General features: G+C 40.6%; 1 protein-coding gene across 2 annotated transcripts in view; it reads right to left on the bottom strand.

Moving 5' to 3' along the window:
* RNF182 (ring finger protein 182) overlaps positions 1-13,663 on the bottom strand; it is a 39,098-nt gene that overhangs the window by 9,175 nt on the left and 16,260 nt on the right. Inside the window, exons 2-5 of one of the 2 annotated variants that reach the window (XM_015567805.1) lie at positions 9,974-9,978; positions 6,940-6,944; positions 332-336; positions 55-201 (exon numbers count right to left, since the gene is read on the bottom strand). The gene's annotated coding sequence lies outside the window, so the exon portion shown is untranslated. Of the gene's footprint in view, positions 1-54; positions 202-331; positions 337-4,199; positions 4,279-6,939; positions 6,945-9,973; positions 9,979-13,663 lie in introns of both variants that reach the window. The other variant, XM_006769709.2, reaches the window with a different exon arrangement.

Here is a 13,663-nt window from a genome sequence, read left to right on the forward strand (position 1 = left end):
GCACACAAAGAAAATGCCAAATGTTCAAATATACAATAAAAAAATGAGACCTACTTTAATTCTAAGGCCAATTCTAGCAAACCCACGCATCGGCTTGACAAACTTCATTGATTCCTGCCTCTGAGAGGCACTTCTGGGCAGAGCTGGTGGGAGCCAGGAGCACTGGTGGCATCACTGGAAGTGCAGCCAGCAGTGTTCTTCCTGGAATGCAGAAAACAACCTGGTGATTATCCCTCCTGGGAAGGTGGGGTACCAGCTGCTAGAGTTCTCAGCAAATACTTCATCTGTCTCGTCATGACTCTAAGGCCCCTCAAAGAACTCAAATAATAACCTAAACTCGAACATTGCAGGGCTGCCATCAGTTGGAGTTGTTATTTGTCCTCTGAAAGATATGCAGCCCAGCCTGTTCCCACCCTACCTTCGCTCCCTAACTGTGCACAACAATGATGATGTTGAGTGAAAGAAGCACATATTGTATGATTTCCTTTCTACAAAAACAAAACAGGCAAAACTACGCTGCAGTCAGCATGCAAGTTTAAGTGGCAAACTGAAAAGTAGAGTCAGAAAGTGATCAGCTCAGGACAGCAGATGCCTCTGAGGGGGGCTGTGTGTGAGGCAAGAGCATGGAGGGACTCCCTCGGGGCGATAGGCTCCGGCTCCTGGCCGGGCCGTGCTGCTTCTCCACCAGGCAGCGTAACTTTCTGTACCAGTGTTATCTTCCCCAGCAACAAGTGTGAAAAAAATCTGTGGCTAAATGCTTTAGCTATTAGATAGCCCAGGTTGCCAATGGATATTTGGATCAACTTATTATTTTTTCCTCTATGATGTGTAAACTTCTTAATTTTTTTCACCAAATTAAAATGTGAGTCATTTATGTATCACCTAAATATTCAGACTTTATAGTAAATCAGTGTTAAAATACATGAAACCCTTTAAGATAAGCAAGTGTAGAGCATGATAAAAACAACTGTTGAAAGTATGTCTCAGGCACAGGGGACAGAATCGGCCCGCTGACACTGCCTCAGAATTAAAATATGTAATGACGTGAAGTGATGATTGTGTTATCGAATCTTATGGTGGTGAGCATTTTGCAATATACACATGTACCAAATAGTCATATTACCTTAAACTTACATAAGGTTATATGTCAATTCCATCTCAATAAAGCTGGGAAAACATAAATACAAAAGGTTTACTTTAACTAGAAAAATCCATCAAATATATGAAGCTAGTATTCCTTATTATTCATTTTAATCCTGTCATAAATCATCTGAAGTAAGAATATACAAATGGATAACTACCCATCATAATTTTCATAAATCAACACAAACTATTACACAAATGACGATTTTCACTGCCCTAAATGTATAGTACTTCCTATTGATTTGCTGAGAAACAGACAGTGGCAAAGACAGACACTGAATAGGTTTCTGGATCTAATTGCATGTGAAGGCTCCCGTGGGCCAACAAATCTCCTTTTTTGCTCATGCTCATTTATGGTGGGATTTCTGCTACTTACAACACACAGCCATGATATAATTACCATTTTGAGAATTTCAGATGAAGATTCCTACTTAGTAGTGCTACAGAAATTATAAATGATTGAACAAAATAACCCAGAGTGAAGAGGAATTCTTTACTTTTAAAATTTCATTTGCACATGTGTGCTGCACATATATATCCACAAACTTATATACATAAATATAGAAAAGTCATCATACAGGTTGTGTTTCTTTATTAATCATCTCTGTGTGTGTATGTTCTCTTTTATTTGGTTAATTTCACCTCTTCACTTTCCTCCACCCTTACCAGTCTGAAAGCCACTCCCTGCTCCCACCCCTTCTGCCCCCCCACGTCCATAACCCATATTAACCACCTGGTATATTTTCTTCCATATATATTTCCATGTACACCTAATTGTAAAGACATACAAGCACACTTTTTCCTATTGTTCTTTTCTAACTACTATATCATACTCAGTTTTCCCATTCAATAATGGCTCATGAAAAATTTTCCCATTCAATAACGGCTCATGAAAAATTTTCAATTCAACTGATAGGGCCCTAAATTCCTTTCTAAATGGCTGCATAATATTTCACCATTTGGGTATACTGTGATGCTGCCAACCATTTCTTTCCTGGTAAACATTTGTTTATCTCCATTTTTCCCCTTCACATATGGCAGAACACATTACAATACATATCCTCACATAGAGGTGTTTTTATTTCTTTAAGAAAACAATGAATGGAATTCCTGGATGATACAGATATTACTTCTGACATATGTAATTGCTTCCCAACAGACTATAACACATACTGCAACCTGTAGTGTGTACACTATTTCCCCCTAACAGGAACAGATATATCAACATCTGAGTCTGAGTGTCTTATTTGTTGGCCTTCTGCATTTGCTCTTCTCTGAACTATGTTCATGTTTTTTCTTATTTTTCTCTTGTGTTGTTGGCCTTTTCTAGTAAATTTTTAAATATTCTTTGTGATTACAGATATCAAACTCTGTCCTCTGTATTGCAAACACTTCCCCCCAAATTGACTATTTATTGGCTTTGTACCTACGAGTTATATCAAAAAGCCATTATATAAGAATCCTTCATATGTTTCTATTTCAAAAACATTCATGTATACTTTTTAAAACAGACTATTTTGGTCTCCTTCCCCAGCTTTCATGATTCAACTCCTCTATTTCCATTTTAAGTTTATCAGTGGCCCATTTTACCTAGATGTCCTCTGCTCTTCCCGTCATGTAGAGGAGATTGTTTGCAAACATGGCTGCAATCATTCTCCACAGTACACAGCCTTAGAAATGGGACTTTCCACTCACCCCATGCACAGGTGGAGGAACCTGTTTCCCCCACCCTTAAGTCTCAGCTGGCCTTGTGACATGTTTGGCCTAATAAAATAGTGAAGTGACTTGGGGACAGGTCGGAACCCTCACTGCAGGGTGCCCTGCAGCTTCTGCTCCTGCGCTCTTGGAACCCCTGTGAAGAAGCCCAGGCTAGCCTCCCTAAAGATGAAATGGTGCTGAAGACTTGCTTCTGTCTGGAATTTCTTTTTGTGCAAAATGGAACATCACTCTTCAAACATTTTCATTTCTTGATCATCAGTTTTTAAGATGTCTCAAATTCTTTGACTAATAACTCTATTTCTCAAAATATATGAGAGATCCTGGCACTTGCAGCATCATTCTTCTTTGTGAATAATCAAGGCAGAACACTTTAAACTCAGCTGTTGATAAATGACATGCACTCACCATCTCTCATCCACAAAACCCTAAGCTCCAAATCGTAGTCTTCATGACACTTCAGTCTCAATAAGCTTAAACCATACATGTGGCATATACCCTCAAGAAAGGCACCTTTCCATCTAGAGCAGTGGTTCTCAACCTTGGCTGCACATTAGAATCACCTGGGAATCTTTTTAAAATCCTGATTTCTGGGCCTCATCCTCCGGAAATTCTGTTTCTTTATTACTAATGTTGTGGCCCCACCCCGTAACAAAAAAAAAAACAGAATTTCCAGAGGATAAGGCCCAGAAATCAGGATTTTAAAAAGATTCCCAGGTGATTCTAATGTGCAGCCAAAGTTAAGAACCACTGAGTTAGTGTGTGAAAGATTCACATTACTCTTAATAATTACTAATCACCAATAGTATGCTGGTCTCAGTCCTAATTACCATAGTTCTCCCGTAGGGAACATTAACAATATTTGAACTATTGTATAGTGTGATAGTCTCAGAATTAAGCTTTTGCTATGCCTTTTCACTGAAAACAATCCTTCTTGGTGTAATAAAAGGCTCTAATTTAGAAAACCCTACAATAACAGGCTCAACAGTTGCAAGCACTCATTCTTAAACTATCAACAGCTGACTCTAAATGAATTTAACCTGCACACCAATAACCCTTAATGGTTCTTGGCAGCACACTGAGCACCTTCCAGAAAACTCCCCTCGAAGATTAAAACTCTTACTTTCCCACTCCTCCAAGACCAAGTAATTTAATTTGATGGGGAATCACAGCTATTTATTAGAGTACAGCCAAGTTATTGGTCTAGAATTCTAGGCTACTAATCTTGGATGAGAGGCCACTATTTACACGTGGAGGAAGGATTATCATTCATCTTTTGCCAGCAGTTTAAAAACCAATCAGTATCCAGAAAGGAAGGAGAAAAACCAGGTACTCCTCACCCTGTGTACAGTCATCCACATCTGCAACCTCAGGACCCTGGATGTGCAGCCAGGAGCATGGCCACCACTTGCAGGCAGTCTGAAATGGAAGCACATGGGATCTGGTATCAGGAGACCTAGATCTGGGACCTGGCTCTGATTTCAATGGTTATGTAACCTTGAACTAAGAAATAACACCTGCCTCACAAGGTTGTTGTGAGGATTCAATGAAATTATATAGGTACTAGCAGCCCGGTGCACAAAATTCATGCACTGGGGTGAGGGGTGTCCCTCAGCCCAGCCTGCACCCTCTCCAATCTGGGACCCCTTGAGGGATGTCCAACTGCCCACCGGGATCGGGCCTAAATCAGCAGTTGGACATCCCTCTCACAATCCAGGACTTCTGGCTCCCAACCGCTTACCTGCCTGCCTGCCTGATTGCCCCGAACCACTTCTGCCTGCCAGCCTAATCACCCCCTAACCACTCCCTGCCAGCCCAATCAATGCCTAACTGCTCCCCTGCCGGCCCGGTGCCCCCAACTGCCCTCCCCTGCTGGGGGCCACCATCTTTGAGGGTATGACAGTCAATTAGTATATTACCTCCTTATTGGCTGTGGGTGCTGCCATCTTTGAGGGTGGGGCAGTCAATATTAGATAGGCTATGTATTTTGCATAAAGAAGCCCTTTATGGATGCTATTAGAAATTTAATTACACTGTACCCATTGATATTTTTAAGTACTTCAGCATTATAAATTGGTAGTAGATATAATAATATGCATTGAACAGAGTATCAAAAGTTATGCAGGTTTTCTGTCCATTGATAAAGCCCAGATCAAATTAAGCATAACCTATCAATTTTGCAAAATGTAATAATCTCCAATATTTGATGAACTGAAAGGGAAATATTTTTTCCTTGCTTATTCTACCTCTATGGAGCACTAACAGCTAATGTAGAAGTCTTATAAGTTTAGATTGTTTGCTTGTTACCTTACCCTTTACTTGGGAGAAACAAACAAGGATATAATTTAAGGAGATCAAGGGTTAATACAAATACAGGCTGCAAATTACATTATTAAAAGTGTTTGAGTACTATCTCATTAGACAAATCTCTTTCCTATTAATTCCTTTCTCCATAATTTTCCTTGACCAAAGATTAATAAAACTCTAACCATATTTTAAAAAGAATAGCCCTAGCCAGTTTTGCTTAGTGGATAGAGTGTCAGCCTGCAGACTGAAGGGTCCTGGGGTCAATTCTGATCAAGGGCACATGCCCAGGTTGCCAGCTGGATCCCCAGTAGGGGGCGTGCAGGAGGCAGCCGATCCATGATTCTCTCTCATCATGTTTCTACCTCTCTCTCCCTCCCCCTTCCTCTCTGAAATCAATAAAAACATATAAAATAAAAAATAATTTTTAAAAAAGAATAAAATGTCTAAAGAAACTAACACAGATGCTTTGAGATGCTTTGCACCATTTCTACAACTTCAAACTTAGGTAGAAGTAGGTTAATTATTTTGATGCTGATTACACTAAATAAAACTAACACTACACACACACACACACACACACACACACACACACACACACATGTTCCCTGTTCTTCCAAACCACTGTAATTGCTTTTTCTGGTAGGCAGAGGTAACTTACCTACTGATTAAGAAGTACACGATTACATACCTAACATGACTGAAAATCATAATATATTTTTATCAATATATTATTAATTGATAGGAAAGTCATTTTTAACTGCTATAGAAACTCACTTAAAAGAGCAATAGTTAGATTTTAATTCTTACTAGACTCAAGGTATAGCCCTCTTTTGATACTATCTCTTTCATTTAATCATTCAATAAGTATTTACTTAATGTCTTTACTGTTAGGTGTCAGGCCATGTGCTAGATGTTGGGCATGCAAAGATAAATAAGATGAGATTTCTAAATGCGGGAGCTAATTATAAAGGTAAATGAATCCTCTCTGCCCTCACCTTCTTTCACCTCTCAAGGGCTTTCTACCTGATGGCAACATCCTTCCTCCTGAAACCCTCTCTTCTCATCACTTCCATGATGTCACCCTTTTCCAGTTCTCTTCCTGACCACTCTTTCTCAGTATTCTCTGCCAGCTCTTCTTGTGTCAAATCCTAAATGTTGAGCATCTAGCACTTCGTCTTGAGCCACTGTTCCTTCTCTGTTTGCACTCTTTCCCTTGGATTACCTCATTTACTCCAATAACTTCAAGTACCACCTGACAACTCCAAGTTTGTGTCTACAGCTCATACCTTTCCTCCAAGTCCCTGATTGCATGCTGGATATTTCCACTAGTGTTCTTACAAACATTTCAAATTTAACTGGAATCTAAGACAAGACTTAATCCTCACCTCTCACCCACCACATCCAGCATAGTTTCCTCATCATAACAAAGGGCATCACCATTCTCTCTGTTTTTCAGGTCAAAAACTATGAGTCATCTTTGATTCTATACTATATCTCTCTCCTCACACCCAATCCATTGGCAATTCTAGTCATTTCTACCTCCAAACTGATCTTCCTGCTTCTACTTTTGCCCCACTACAAAATAAGCTTCTAAAAATATCAGATGACATCATTGTCTGTTCAATAGGTTTCCATTACATAGAGATTAAAATCCAACTCCATACAGTAAGGTAGTGTACAAACTGGCCCCTGCCATCCTTCTAGTCCCATCTTGAATCACTGTCCATGTTGCCTTCCTGTCCCAGAGGCCCTTAAGTTCCACAAACAATCCACAAATTCTTTCCTGCTGTGGGCCGTTTGCTTGCTGTGAAATGTCCTTACTGAGCTCCCTCCTCCTCATAGATCTCAATTTCAATAGAAAGTCCTCAAGGAGGTTCTCCCTAATTACCTTCTTTTCCAATCCCTTACCATTTATTTTCTATTACAGCACCCTTATACTTTCTTCAACAAACTTCCACCTGCACAGTTTAACTAATTAGTTTGTTTGCTCTCAATTTCTACTACTTGAATATAAATTATAAGAATTCAAGAGTCACAGATATGTTGTTGACCATGTAGCACAAGCACCTATCATAAGCCAGAACAGAGTAAATACTCATTAATTACTTGCTATAGAAATAAATACTCTGAACTGTCTCCAAATTCCTCCTATCTCCACTAATCTGTGATGGTATACCCACCCTTAAGTGTGTTAGAGTCAGCATTTTGTCTTAATAAACATTCTCAAGTACTATACATTTTTAATCTAGATTTTTAAATTGTAAATCTAATACCCCATAATTTTCATAAAGAAATACAGATTCTGATCAACTGATCAGAATCAGAAACTTCCTAAGAAATCTTTAATCATAAAATAAAATCTGTAAAAAGATACATAAATCCTAGCATCTAGGAAGCTCTCAATCTGTTAAACAAATGAATTCCTTTCTTTATTTTCATCACTTAAAATCCCCAATTTTCATAAGTATTTGTCCACATCCGCTTCAGGTTTATGCTCATTAAACATGTCCATTAATAAAATTCATAGAATACAATCCCTATAGGGTTATTTTGTTACCACTGTAATTAGCTGGTTATTAATAACTAGAGGCCTGGTACATGATATTCATGCATGGGGGGAGGGGTGTGTCCCTCAGCCCAGCCTGCATTCTCCAATCCAGGACTGCTGGCTCCCAACCATTCACCTGCCTGCCTGCCTGATTGCCCCTAACCACTCCCCTGCCAGCCTGATTGCCCCTAACTGCCCTCCCCTGCCAGCCCGGTCACTTCTAACTGCCCTCCCCTGCAGGCCTGGTTGCCCCCAACTGTCCTCCCCTGCAGGCCATCTTGTGGTGGCCATCTTTGACCACATGGGGGCAGCCATCTTGTGTGCTGGAGTGATGGTCAATTTGCATATTACTCTTTTATTAGATATGATAGGAAGGGAGCAAAAGGGAGACCAGAAATTATAAGCATGACCATCTGGGCAGCTTCACCAGGAAGCTGCAACTTTACATTCCCCAGGGAACCACTAGTCCATTCCCTGCAAATCACTGGGGAAAGGGGCCCAACAAAGGGGAGATGGGTGTGTAGGCAGTGAAGTCAGGGTGATGTAGGGAATGTGCCTGTCAGTCTAACCTGGGAACAAAAATCATTGGCTGATGAGGCAGAGCCACTGCAAGCACGCAAAATCTTAGATTGAAATCCCTAGGCCACTGGTCGGCAAACTGCGGCTCGGCAAACCGCAGCTGTGGCCCATGCACAGAAGTCGGTATTTTGTGGAAGAGCCACACTCAAGGGGCCAAAGAGCCACATGTGGCTCACGAGCCATGGTTTGCCGACCACGGCCCTAAACAAAGGAGTTTATTCTCTTCACTCTCTTATTCCTCTGGTTTTGCTCCTGCTTTCTTGCATTTGCCCAGAAGCCTCTTGGCCCACTGCCATGCAGACCCCCCCATGGACTAATGGACTGCAGCTGGGAACACAAGCTAAGCTAGCCTGATGCTGGACTGGACTGTGCTCCAACATGGAATGGAAACTTTGGGCAGTAGCTTTAATCCAAGCTCTGCTAAAGACACAGCTGGACTTCTTCCATGGCAGGATGGAGGGAGAGGGGAGACCTTAGAAACTCAGGGATTTAATTCCATGCAAATAAATGCCACTCATTCTCCTGTGTGAGTCTCAAAAATCCCTTTTCTTGTGACATCACAAGAATCCCATTTCCCCTGGCCATAGGTGGGGACAAGGAGAGCTCCCCACCTGTCACAGTTTCTCTGTAAATGTCTAGATGTCAATCTGAGGAGGTGTATTTTGCATGTAAGGCTTTTAAATTTTCTATGAATATAAAAGCAAAACGGTCACTTCTACTATATCTCAATACTCACAGCTTTCTGAAAATTATAAATAAAGGAAGAACTAGAAAGATGTTATTTTTATATTATCTATACTAATAAAAGCCTAAGTCAGTGATGGTGAACCTTTTGAGCTCGGCGTGTCAGCATTTTCAAAAACCCTAACTTAACTCTGGTGCCGTGTCACTTGTAGAAATTTTTTGATATTTGCAACCATAGTAAAACAAAGACTTATATTTTTGATATTTATTTTATATATTTAAATGCCATTTAACAAAGAAAAATCAACGAGAAAAATGAGTTCGCATGTCACTTCTGACACGCGTGTCATAGGTTTGCCATCACTGGCCTAGGTGGTCCTCATGTGCGACGTTGTCACAAGATGGCTGCCACATGACGGCTATGTGCACAGCGAAGGTGGGGCCCAGTGGCTGCTCCGCACAGTGAGACCTGGGGGTCCTGTGGCTCCATACGGCGCAGAGGAGGCCGGTCCTGGCATCTCCACTGCCTTGCACAAAGGAGGCAGGTTGTGGCAGCGGAGGGCAGTTGGAGGCCATCAGGCTAGCAGAGGAGCAGTTAGGTTTCAATCAGGCTGGCAGGGGAATGGTTAGGGGGCAATCAGGCTGGCAGGCAGAAGTGGTTAGGGGCAATCAGGCAGGCAGGCAGGCGAGTGGTTAGGAGCCAGCAGTCCCACAGGGATTGGGCCTAAACCAACAGTCGGATATCCCCCAAGGGATCCCAGATTGGAGAGGGTGCAGGCTGGGCTGAGGGACACCGCACCCCCCCTGCACGAATTTTGTGCACCGAGCCTCTAGTTCTAAAATTTAAAAAAATCACAAACAAAAATATTTTTCCTTTTCATCTCTTCCATAATTCTACTCATCTCCCATAATTCTAATGTTCTCCCACATTAATAAAAATAGCTATCTAGCCTCCTGAAATTGAGTATATTTATACTTACCAAGGTCCAACTGTACTCTGACTCAGCAAAATGTCATGAATCCAATTAATGAAATACTTCAATTAATGATGGGCAAGAAGGAAAAAAAATCATTTTCTAAATTCTATCACTTTTACAATATGCCCTAATCCAAGCTTGGCAAGGAGAAACAAAAATATAGATTAAATTTTATTGAAGTTATTTGCCCTGAATGACTTTTCTCAATAGGCCTTTCAGACTCATTTTAATGTGTCACTTTACACAACACAGCCACACAATGTGGCACTATTGATGATACACTCAACTGAAAATTAGGAGAAAGTAAAAAGCTGCAATATATTTTAAATGAGATAAAAATGATATCTGTGTAAGAAAAGAAGCACACTGTCAGCAAAGATGATTTTATATTGATTACATATTAAGGTTAAGTGATTTTTAATGGACATACCACACACTCCTATCCTCTAGAGGCAAACCCAGAAGAGCACTGCTTCCCTTCTTATCAGCCCAGAGAAAAAATGGGTTTGGGAAGCTTTTAAGTTATGAAAAAAATTCTTCCTCACTTTATGGTTGACAGAAAAAGAGCTAAACTGCCAATATCCCTGAAGATAGTCAGAATTAGTCTGGAAAATATGCCTGTAAAGAAGGGGAACTTGTAGTGGACAAGATCTATTACACAGACAAAGAAAGCCACAGAACAATCTAAAGCAAAAGACAGCCAGCAGATACTGGGCCAAAGCAGAGACAGGGTGCAGCAGAAGGTAAAAATAGAAAACAACTTTTCAAAGGTTTTAAACCCGTCTTCAAAATCTTTTCATTATTCATCTAGCAACCAGGGCTCAATGAGTAACATCAATACATTTAAAAGGTACCTTGAGAACATGATGTCCTCTCTTCTCTTAGATTTCACTTTCAATTGTTAGAAAAAAAGTCAAAGTTTAAACATCTTATACTTGATAATAAATATAGAAACATCATAGCTCAGAATTAGAAACAGAGTTCTAAAAGTCACCTGCATATGTGAATAACTGGAATCATGAACCTAAAATTGGCAAACGATGAGCTTTCCAAGGAAGTTATGAAACTTAGAGAGAAAGTGAGACGTGCTGGGGATATATAAAACAAGACCCGGGAACACTGTTCATAGGTTGGGAACAGAGGAAAGGAATCAAGAGGTCAAGAAAAAAAAAAATCATCCCTAAATCCAAGGAAAGAAAAGGGTAACAGGGAGGTGTCAAAAGCACCAAGGAAGTCAACAATAGAAACACTTAGAAGATAATAGACATTTGAACAGGTGAGAGGTGGTATCTTATTGTGGTTTTTATTTGCATTTCCCTAATAACTAGTGAAGTTGACCATCTTTTCATATATGTATCTGTTGGCCATTTGTATGTCTTCTTGGGAGAAGTGTCTCTTCAGGTCCTCTGCCCATTTTCTAATTGGATTGGTTGTTTGGTTGGTTTTAAGTTGTATAAGTTCTTTATATATTTAGATATTAACCCAGCCGTGGGCAAACTATGGCCCGCGGGCCGGATCTGGCCCGTTTGAAATGAATAAAACTAAAAAAAAAAAAGACCGTACCCTTTTATGTAATGATGTTTACTTTGAATTTATATTAGTTCACACAAACACTCCATCCATGCTTTTGTTCCGGCCCTCCGGTCCAGTTTAAGAACCCATTGTGGCCCTCAAGTCAAAAAGTTTGCCCACCCCTGTATTAACCCCTTATCAGAGCTGTTGTTTGCAAATATCTTCTCCCATTGGTTGGTTGCCTGTTTGTTTTGTTGGCAGTTTCTTTTGCTGTGCAGAAGCTTTTTAGTTTAATATAGTTTCAAAAACTTATTTTGCATTTACTTTCCTTGCCTTTGGGTCAAATTCATAAAATCTTTCTAAGACCAAGGTCGATAAGTTTAGTATCCATGTGTTCTTCTATTATCAACAAGACAAGTAATAACAAGAGTTGGAGAGGTTGGAGAGAAAAAGAACCCTTCATTCACTACTGGTGGGAATGTAAACTGGTACAGCCACTATGGAAAACAGTACAGAGGTTCCTCAAAAAATTAAGAATAAAGTTACCATATTGTTACCATTGTAATTTGCTAGTTATTAAAAATAAGAAGAAGAAAGGAGCAGGAGGAAGGACAGACATTATGAGCATGGCCATCTGGGCAGCTTCACCAGGAAGCTGCAACTTCACACTCCCCAGGGAACCTCCAGTCCATTCCCCACAGATCACTGGGGGAAGGAATCCAACAAAGGGGAAGATGGACACATGCGCATTAACATCAGGGTGATGGAGGGAAAATACTTGTCTGAGAACAAAGATCATTGGCAAGAGGGGGTGCAGCCACTGCAAGCATGAGAAATCTTAGAATAAAACCCCCAGACATAGGAATTCTCTCTCTTGTTCCTCTGGCTTTGCTCCTGCTCCTTTGCACTCGCCCATGTTTCATGTGGCCCTAGAAGTCGCATGGCCCATGGCCATGCAGACCCCACACACTATGGGCTACAGCTGGGAACACAAGCTAAGCTAGCCTGATGATGGACTGGACTGTGTAAATATCGAGCAGAAACTCTGGGCAACAACTTTAATCCTAGCTCTACTGACGATGAAATAGGACTTCTTCTTTGGCAGGACAGAGGGAAATGGGACCTTGGAAAATCAGGGGTTTAAGTCCATGCAAATAAATATCACTCATTCTCCCATGCAAGTCTCAGAAATTTTCTTTTTTCATAACATTGCAATAAGCCCGCTTCCACAGGCAACTGGTGGGGACACAAAGGACTCCCCACAGATAACAATATGACCCAGCAACTCCTCTTCTGGATATCTACCAGAAAAAAACTGAAAACATTTATTCACAAAGATATATGCACCTCTATGTTCATTGCAGCATTAGTCACAGTGGGCAAGGCATGCAAACAACCGAAGTGTCCTTCAATAAGTAATTGGGTAAAGATGTGGTAAATATATACAATGGAATACTATTCAACCATAAGAAAAGATGAACTACCGCCATTTGCAACAACATGGTTGAACCCTGAGACTATCATGCTAAGAGAAATAAGTCAGTCAGAAAAAGCTAAGAACCAAATTATTTCACTCATATGTGGGCTATAAAACAGAAGCTCATAGACACAGACAATAATGGTGGTTACCAGAGGGAAGGCAGTGGGGGGTTGTAGTAAAGGGTGAAGGGGGCCAAATATATAGTGACGAAAGATTCTTTGACTTTGATGGGCACACAATGCACTATACAAATCATGTATCATAGAAATGTAGACTTGAAACCTATATACTCTTATTATCCAATGTCATCCCAATAAATTTAATTTTTTTTAAAGAAATACTTAGAGAAAATCACACATAACCACAAACATCTAAGGGAGACTACACTGGGTTTAGGGTTGAGAGTTTGGGTCATGTCAGAGAGAAAATGCAGACGATGTATTTGAGCAGTTAAAATAGTAGAGAAAAGAAGCAAGGAGAAACATTAGAATAGACAACTGATTTACCGTATTTGCCGGCGTATAAGACGATTTTTTGGCCCTGAAAAATATGCCTCCAAGTGGGGGGTCGTCTTATACGCCAGGTACACTTCAGATAGACTGCCCATAGTGCTTGCCCCATGCCATAGTGGCCTCCCGATGCCCGCCCACTTCATTCCACATACCGTTCAGGCATCAGCAGCGCTGCTGGGTGTATGCTCGGCTGTTATGCGATTTT

This window comes from Myotis davidii, unplaced genomic scaffold (genome assembly GCF_000327345.1).
Source record: "Myotis davidii unplaced genomic scaffold, ASM32734v1 scaffold62, whole genome shotgun sequence".
Classification (NCBI taxonomy): Eukaryota; Metazoa; Chordata; class Mammalia; order Chiroptera; family Vespertilionidae; genus Myotis; species Myotis davidii.